General features: G+C 46.4%; 1 pseudogene; it reads right to left on the reverse strand.

Moving 5' to 3' along the window:
- Positions 1 to 3,703: 3,703 nt before the first annotated feature.
- LOC114074480 lies at positions 3,704 to 4,289 on the reverse strand (annotated as a pseudogene).
- Positions 4,290 to 8,679: the final 4,390 nt, after the last annotated feature.

An 8,679-nucleotide genomic window follows, 5' to 3' on the forward strand; every position in this document is an offset into this window, starting at 1 on the left:
AAAATCTAATTAAACAAGGATTCTAATTGCTGGAAATCTGCCAAAACGCGGCTGGGTCGACGGACCTTGCGACAGACCGTCGTGGTCATGACGGACCGTCATGGACTCCGTTGTCCCATACTTATGCAATTTCTTCTGCTGCTCTCTTCATTCCCCTCGACGGCAAGCATGACGGACCGTCATAGGCACAACGGTCCGTCGAGGGTCTTCGTTCCAAAACACTTCAACTCTTGGAATCAGGGTACTGGGATCACTGATCTGAACTTCATGACGAACCTGCAGGACAGACCGTCATAGACACGACGGACCGTCACAAGCTTCGTAACCCCACACTTGGTCAGACTTCCCCATCTTCCTTCAGCAGCTGCACTACGCTGCCACCTACGGACCGTCACAAGCACGACGGACCGTCATAAGCTCCGTAGGTGGTCTCTTCTGCATTTCTTCGCTCAAAATCTCCGCATTCAGCTTTGGACAGATTTCCTGCAAAACAAAGAGAAACTTATATAAAAATTAGCACAAAAAGGCTTTTGGACACACTAAACTTAAGGAAAAAGTATTAATTATACCGTGAAACCACGGTATATCAACACCCTCAACTTAAATTCGTTGTTTGTCCTCAAGCGACGCACTATGACTCACTACACAATCTTTGTACAATAGTATCCATGTTTTATCCTTTGCAATCATTTGGCTATCAATCCCGATTAATCTCATCAAATCTATGCATTCTATCACTATTAGGCTTGAATTTTTGTGGGATCAGAACATGACACAGACTCACCATGCATTAACACCTATCCTCTTCAATTTCTCACCGAGGTGCTAACAATTCTGGTATTGCAACTAGTGTCCTCACTTTAGAACAAAATCCTCATTTTTCACACAATGATTTCAGTTTGAGTATAAGGATTACTTTTCAACACTCGCTCTCAGAACAAAGTCACACTCATTCATACCTATTGCCATAAGCTTGCCCTTATTTTCACTGCCTTAAGTTCGCTATACAACCCTTAGGATCACGATAGGACTTTCTTAGCTTGTAACATAGGCTCAGGGTCAGGTAGGGTATATTTAGGTATACTTTAGTGACTTTTTGCCCTCCTTGACATATCGGCTAAACATACCATTTTCTATCATTTTATTTTGCCCAGTTTCCCATATTCTTTCACCTTGCTATTTTCCCTTTTTTCTTCATTTGTGTAAGTGACTCTCTTCTTTTCTTGCTTGTATTTCTTGTAATTTTTTTTTTTTTTTTTTCTTTCAACTAATTCTTGAGTCACTTTACTTTTGTTCTTTCTCTCTCTTTGTTCTTTCAACCCCACTTTCCAGAGCATTCCTCATAATAGCCACCCTCAACTCATGGCTTTGCCATGAGTCAAGGTACACAATACCCAAAGTTGGGTCAGGGCCATAACGAAGGTTGTTTACTGCATTAGCCACCCTCAACTTATGCTTTTGGCATAAGCTGAGGTGCACATGTCCAAGGAGGGACCAGGGCCAACACATTGTTCCCAGAAAAGATCAGTTGGGGTGAAAAAGAAAGGTCTAATTTAAGCTCAGATTATTTGGATCAAAGAAGGATAAATTTCATTTGGTTTCTTTTATTTAGGCTAGAAATGGGCTATATTGAATAAGGGCCTATGATCCTTTCCTAATTGTCTATTACAGCTTACTTTTAGCAGGACTAACCAGGCAAGTTCTAGCTCAGTACCAATAGTGGACTATTCAAATTTTCCTCACACTCACTTGACATCTCATCACTATACCAGATTGTCAGACACCTAGTTCGAATTTAAGACTTAGGGTAATGCAATGGTGTAACTCTATTTCATGCTTAGAGCCACACAATTATCAGTTACTATGCCTAGTCATGCATCATTTTCCAGTTTATCAGGATATCATTTTAGCCATCATGCTCTAGAATTAAACTATGTACAAAAGATATAAACATGCCGGTTCAACAGAAAAAGTAATCAGTCTTTTGGGGAAAAAGAACACAGGCAAGAAAACCCCAAAAGAGGATAGTGAATTGGGCTACTCAGACTTCACCCTAACACTCACTATCCATTTACCCCACCCCCAACAAAAAACAATGCAATTGTCCCCAATGCATAAAAATCTAAATACTAGAGTGGTAGGTGAAGCAAACCTGTGGCGCAAAGCGCCGTCGATCAGCAAGATGGTGGGTCCGGTTCCGCGGAACCCACGTCCTCTGCAATCTGGACACCCTCAGTGGTGTCCTCAGCAACAACCGCACCATCAGTAGTGCCTCCAGCTATATCTACAGTGCGGGAGCTAGACGCCCCAGCCGCTAACTCTGACGCTCTCATCTGGTGCGCCGCCTCCTCAGCAAGTGAGGCTCTCCGCGCAGCCTCCATCTCTCGGCGCTCCTTCTTCCTTGCTCGCGCCTCGTCCTCTGCTCGACCCCTACGCCTCTTGGCACTCTCTCGAGGGGGAGGTGGTGGAATGTCAGAAGTAGCAAAAAGGGCCGCCAACACCGTGTCCTCAGCAGGCTCGACAGGAGGGGCCTCAGACTCCGGCACCCTAGCCTCTAAGATCGTGTCGATGTCTGTACGAAGACTGTCGACTGCGGCCTGAAGTGTCGCCATATCCACCGGGGGGGCTGGTCGGGCTAGCACTCTCAACTCGAAGGCGTCCAGGCGCTGGTTAACCTCAGCGATCTTCCGCTCTGTAAACTGCACCATTTTCCTCTCTAGGCGCTCTTCGGACTCAGTAATCGACTTCTGCATCCACGGCTGGATATGATGCAGAAGAGTGGCCATTTGTGCCTCTAGTTTTTGGATCCTAGCAAGCGGGACCAGTGCCGGTAGAGGGGCTGTGCGAGAGGATCTCGGGGCAGTGCTACTACCCGGGATAGAATCGACCGGGGTAGTGTCAGTGGACGCCGCCTGTGTAGCTGTGCGAGCCTGGGCTACCGTAGCAGCAAGATCATCAGCAAGTGGGGGCAGCTCCGGACGGGGCCCTCTGCGTGGAGCCAACTCATTGGCCTCGTCTCTGATGAGGCCGACGTCAACGGTGCCCTGCGGGGTCTTCAGCTGATCTACGTGCCATATGGGCACACCTGCGGACCTGCAAAGGGCAAAGATCATGCACGGGAAAGGGTAGGTGGTAGTGACCTTGAATGCCCTCTCGTGCATGACTGCCTGGAGAAGCCATGCGAAGTCCACCTCGAATCCGGCTATCATCGCCGCCATCAACACTGCTCGATCCCAGGTAACGATGTTGTCAGCAGCTGTGGGGGAGAGGCAGTGACGGACAAGCAGCCACAAGAACTTTGCTGTGAACGTGAGGTTGGCCTTCTTGATGGCCCCCTTCGGCTCAGTGACCCAATCGGCACCCTCTCCATCTACTGACAGGTGCAGGGCCATCCACCTCTTGGTGGTCTCTCTCAGTGCCGGCTCGCGCAAGAACTGTCCATCCTTTACTATCTGCCAGCGGTAGTCAAACTCGGCAGTGATGGGGGTCCGAGTAGCATCTGCACTCTCGCCGTATAGGAACCGGCGGATGGCTGGCAGGGAAATGTCAACCTGCACGCCCCGGACTCGAACCTGCTCCAATGGGGCCTGTTTAGCGGGAGCAGCCCGCCTGTCGATCTGTGATCGGAGAGTCGCTACATAGGACGCGTAGAACTCTCGGACCATCTCCTCGCTGTATCGTCCCAATGGACGTGCTGTCCACTCTAAGCGATGCCTGGTGAAGAGGTTATGAATCTCCGGCATCGTGGGAAGGCTCCCTGTGAGTACCCGCCGCTCCAGGGTGAGTGTGCGAGTCATTACTCCTTTATCGGTCAAGAACTTTGCGTCGGAGTAAACTTGAAACTGGCCGTCGACACACCACCGGTTTGGCTGGTCAGCGGCTGGGGTGGGGACCTGAACTGGTGCGCCGGATGTAGAGTCTGAACTGTCAGCCTCATCAGACGAGGCCGACGCTGCAGCAGTGGCGGGTGCGGGAACCTCAGCAGAGACTGAAGCTTCCTCGGACCAGGATACGCCTAAGGAGCCAGACGCTCCTTCCTCATTTGTGGCTGACCCAGAGGGTGTGCCGGTCAGTGTGCGCTCCTCATCAGACTGGGAGGCAGTGACTACGCCGGTCGCCACCTTTTTGGGTGTGGCTCTGGGAGCACGTGCAGTGCGAGAAGGGGCAGAAGTGCCTGGGGGCACGTACTCAGGGTCCCGCTCATCATCAGAGCCGATGATCAAGCGTGCAGACGGGGCGACAGACTTTGATCGCCCGCGTGCGTAGATTCGGTCTTGCTTGGGTGCCATAGTAGATAGTACCTGTAGAGGATCAATATTAGTACGAGTAGTGGCAAACAAGACAGGAAAAACCATACGAAATAAAACATTGAAAATAGTATGTCATTGCTATAGCAACAGTATCACACGACGGGCCTGGTGACGGCTCGTCGTGGCTATGACGGACCGTCATGAGGTCCGTCGTGTTTTACTTAGACTATGTATATATAGAGAACCCTGAAGGAGAGTCTCTGACTAGCATGACGGTATATGCAGGACGGACCGTCACAGGTACGACGGTCCGTCGTAGGTGTCCGTCGTAGGACACTTACAAAAAAATGGAGACCCTTAGCAGAGGGGTCTCTGACCGTCATGACGGTCGTGCAGCACGGACCGTCGTGGGTATGACGGTCCGTCACATGTGTCCGTTGAAGGACACTTAGAAAAAGTGAGAGACCCTTAGAAACAGGGTCTCTGACAACCAGAACGGTTGTGCAGGACGGACCGTCGTGAAGACGACGGTCCGTCACATGTGTCCGTTGGGAAACACTTGGGAAAAAATGAGAGACCCTTAGAAATAGGGTCTCTGAAAACCGGAACGGTTGTACAGGACGGACCGTCGTGAAGACGACGGTCCGTCACATGTGTCCGTTGGGACAGGGTGCTAGGGCTTTTGGAACGGACCCTAAGACGGTCCGTCGTGGGTACGACGGTCCGTCATCGGGGTCTCGTTCTGAATAACAGTGACAAAACTGGGGGTACCCCATGCATCCCCGATGAACCCACATGGTCTTGTAGTGTTTTGGACCTACATTTGTCTATCCCAACTACCTAGGAAACTAGCAATGCAAAAGCACCTATGTCTAGGGTTGTCAACATGGCAAATTCGAACATTTTGAACCTAGGTTTAGACATAATCCTATAAAGGAAACAACATACGACGAAGAACTAAGCTAATACTAAATAATAAACAAAAATGCAAGATAAATGAGTAGAAATACGACACACATACCTTAGAAATGGAGAAAACAACTGGACAAGTACTCGGTGGCTAGGCAAACACCCACAGCAGCAACTCCGACTAATAGGGTAACACTTTTAGGGCTTTGGAGAATTTTGGGGGAGAATATGGAAGTTGAAAAGAGAGGGAAGTGGGAGGAATAATGAATGAATGGGGTGAAATGAAGGGTTGGGGGGTTTAAACGGTCTAATTTTGAAAAAGGCTCCAGCCGGGTCGGGTCGGGTACGACTCATTAATCACACGACGGTTCCCCGACGACGGTCCGTCGCAGTTGTGACGACCCGTCGTTGGTTCCGTCGTGTGTGCCCTAGTTTGAAAATAACAGAAAGATGTACCTAGTACGACGGAGGCATACGATGGTCCGTCGCTGGCGCAACGGTCCGTCGATGTATCCGTCAGTGACTGTTGCAGAGTAGTTTTCTGCAGAATTTCCTGGTGATGTGCCTGCAAATTTAAAAACCCATTAGTAGAAAAATGCTACCATTACTAAAAAGACTATAAGTATTGGGTTGCCTCCCAACAAGCGCCTGATTTAACGTCGCGGCACGACTGAGGACACTTGATTACTCAGCCTTCATCAAGATGGTATGCCTCTATCACTTCATTCACCGATGCAGTATGCCCAAAATAGAGTTTTATTCGTTCTCTATTCACCTTAAACCGCACTCCCTCCTTGGTTTTTAACTCAACTGCTCCATGAGGGAATACTTGGGTAATCAAGTAAGGGCCAGTCCATTTGGACTTGAGCTTGCCCGGAAGACAAGGCAACCCAGAACTGTCTACAAGCACCAAATCCCCAACCATAAACTCTTGTTTTGCATTTTTCTGTTCAGTCTCCTTCTTCATTTTTTCTTTGTGGGATATGGCAGATACCGATTGGAGCTCACCACTCTGCCTCATGGTCCTACAAATGTTGAAGGTCGCTTCTTCATTATTCAACCGAAATGTCATCTGTCCCTTCTCCATATCAACTAAGGCTCTACCTGTAGCAAGGAATGGCCTCCCAAGAATAATAGGCACTTCAAAATCGACCTCACAATCAAGAATAACAAAATCAGCCGGAAAGATGAATGACTCCACTTTTACTAGCACATCATGGAGTATCCCTATAGGCCGTTTCACTGTCCGATCAGCCATCAGTAGCCGCATCGCAGTGGGTTTTGGATCCCCCAAACCCAACTTCTTGTAAATTGAGAGGGGCATGAGATTTATGCTTGCCCCCAGATCACATAATGCTTTCGCAAAATGTAATGACCCAACTGTACAAGGAATAGTGAACGCACCAGGATCTTCTTTCTTTTGTACGAGGGATCTTGTAGCAATAGCACTACAATGCTGCAGTCTATCATCATCCTCGAAAGTGACCGATCTTTTCTTGGTGACCAGATCTTTCATAAATTTTGCATAACCGGGCATTTGTTCTAGAGCTTCTACCAAAGGGACATTGATAGAAAGCTGCTTCAACATTGTTATGAAACGCCGGTATTTACCATCCTCGGTCTTTTTCACTAATCTCTGAGGGAAGGGTGGTGGTGGCCTAGGCATGGGAATTACCTTGATAGGTACTTCTGCATCTTTTCCATTACTTTCCTCTGCTTCACCACTACCCTTTACCACCTTATCATTATCCTTTCTCACATTTTTCTCAGCAGATGGCATAGGTGGGTCAATGGTTTGCCTACCACCCCGAGTAGTGATTGCCATACAGTGCGCATCATTCTTTGGATTTTGGACAGTGTTGCTAGGAAGAGTGCCCGGTTGCCGTGTGTTCACTGTCGCAGATAATTGGGCCACTTGCAATTCGATCTGTTTAATCGAAATTGCATGTGTATCAACTTTTTGCCCAATACTAGCTAAATCACTCCTTAATTCTTTAATGTGCTCATCACTAGCATCGAACCTCCTCATCATTTTGTGCAACATATCCTCAACTCGCGCCATACTATCTCCACCATCCCTAGGAGTAACTTCACGATTTTGAGGAGGGACATAGGGCCCATTCCTGTCGTTTCTATTAGCATAGTTACCCCTGTTAAAGTTGTTGTCGCGGTTGTAGTTTCCATCTCGGACATAATGACCCTCACGATTGTAGTTACCATAGTTCCGACCTTGGTTCCCTTGACCTTGGCTCCAATTATCCTGATTTGAGCCTTGGGCGCTTAGTCGGAAATCCCCCGTCTACTCATTTACTGCATAAGTGTCCTCCGCATAATAGCACTCATCATTAGGAGGTGGTGGTTTAGCCAAGTAGTTGACTGCATTTATCTTTTCTGCACCCCCTGTGACATGTTTTAGTACCAACCCAAGCTCAGTTCTCATCTGAGCCATTTCTTCCCGAATCTCATCTGTGGCTGGGTTGTGAGTGGACTGCACTGCGAAGGTGTTTCTCCCTGTATCAGACTTCCTAGTACTCCAAGCTTTGTTATTCCGGGAGATTTTCTCTAATTTTTCAGCGATCTCAGCATAAGGACACTCCCCATAAGATCCACCTGCTATAGTGTCCAACACCGCTTTATTGTTATCATCCTGTCCCCGATAAAATAATAATTTAAACCTATGAGTCATTAAAACTAAAACACTATATTATCTTATATACAAGATTACGCGATAACAAACATTAATAATGTAAAGGAAAATGAAACTTATTACATCTTATCTTTTTTCTTAAGATAAGGTAACTTATCTTATCATTTATCCTTAATATCATAAGTATAAATTTATGACTTTAAAATACATGTCAAGATCTGTAACATAAGCAATGGTGTCAGTGAGCCACTCAACACGAACCAAGTACACAAATATATAGTTGATAAAGGTAACTTATCTTATCATTTATCCTTTATCCTTAATAACATAAGTAGAAATTAATGACTGTAAATATATATACCAAGATTTGTCACATAAGCAATGATGTCAGTGAGCCACTCAACAGGAACCAAGTACACAAATATTTAGTTGTGAAGAAGAAGAAGAAAACAACAAGAAGAAAGGTTTAAAATTTTCGTTGTTTTAAAATGAGAGGAAATCCCTCTATTTATACACAACAAAGGGTAGCCTGCACAAATATTTATTGTGACTTATTGAAAAGGTTACAACTGCTTGGAAAAGTTGCAACCCTTCATAAAGGTCACAACCTTTCATAAAAGTAACAACTTTCCATAAAAGTTGCAACTCTTCATTGAAGTCGCAACTTTTCATGAAAGTCGCAACTCTTCATTAAAGTCGCAACTCTACATAAAAGACACAACTTTACATAAAAGTCGGAACTCTTCATAAAAGTCATAACTTTTCATGAAAGGGGAAGACTAGTTTTGAAAATAAATAAATTTAAAAGGAAATTCTTGTTTGTGGGAGCGCCATGTAGGCGGACCTAAGATTTTCTTATATATATATATATAT

This window comes from Solanum pennellii, chromosome 1, assembly GCF_001406875.1.
Source record: "Solanum pennellii chromosome 1, SPENNV200".
Lineage (NCBI taxonomy): Eukaryota > Viridiplantae > Streptophyta > Magnoliopsida > Solanales > Solanaceae > Solanum > Solanum pennellii.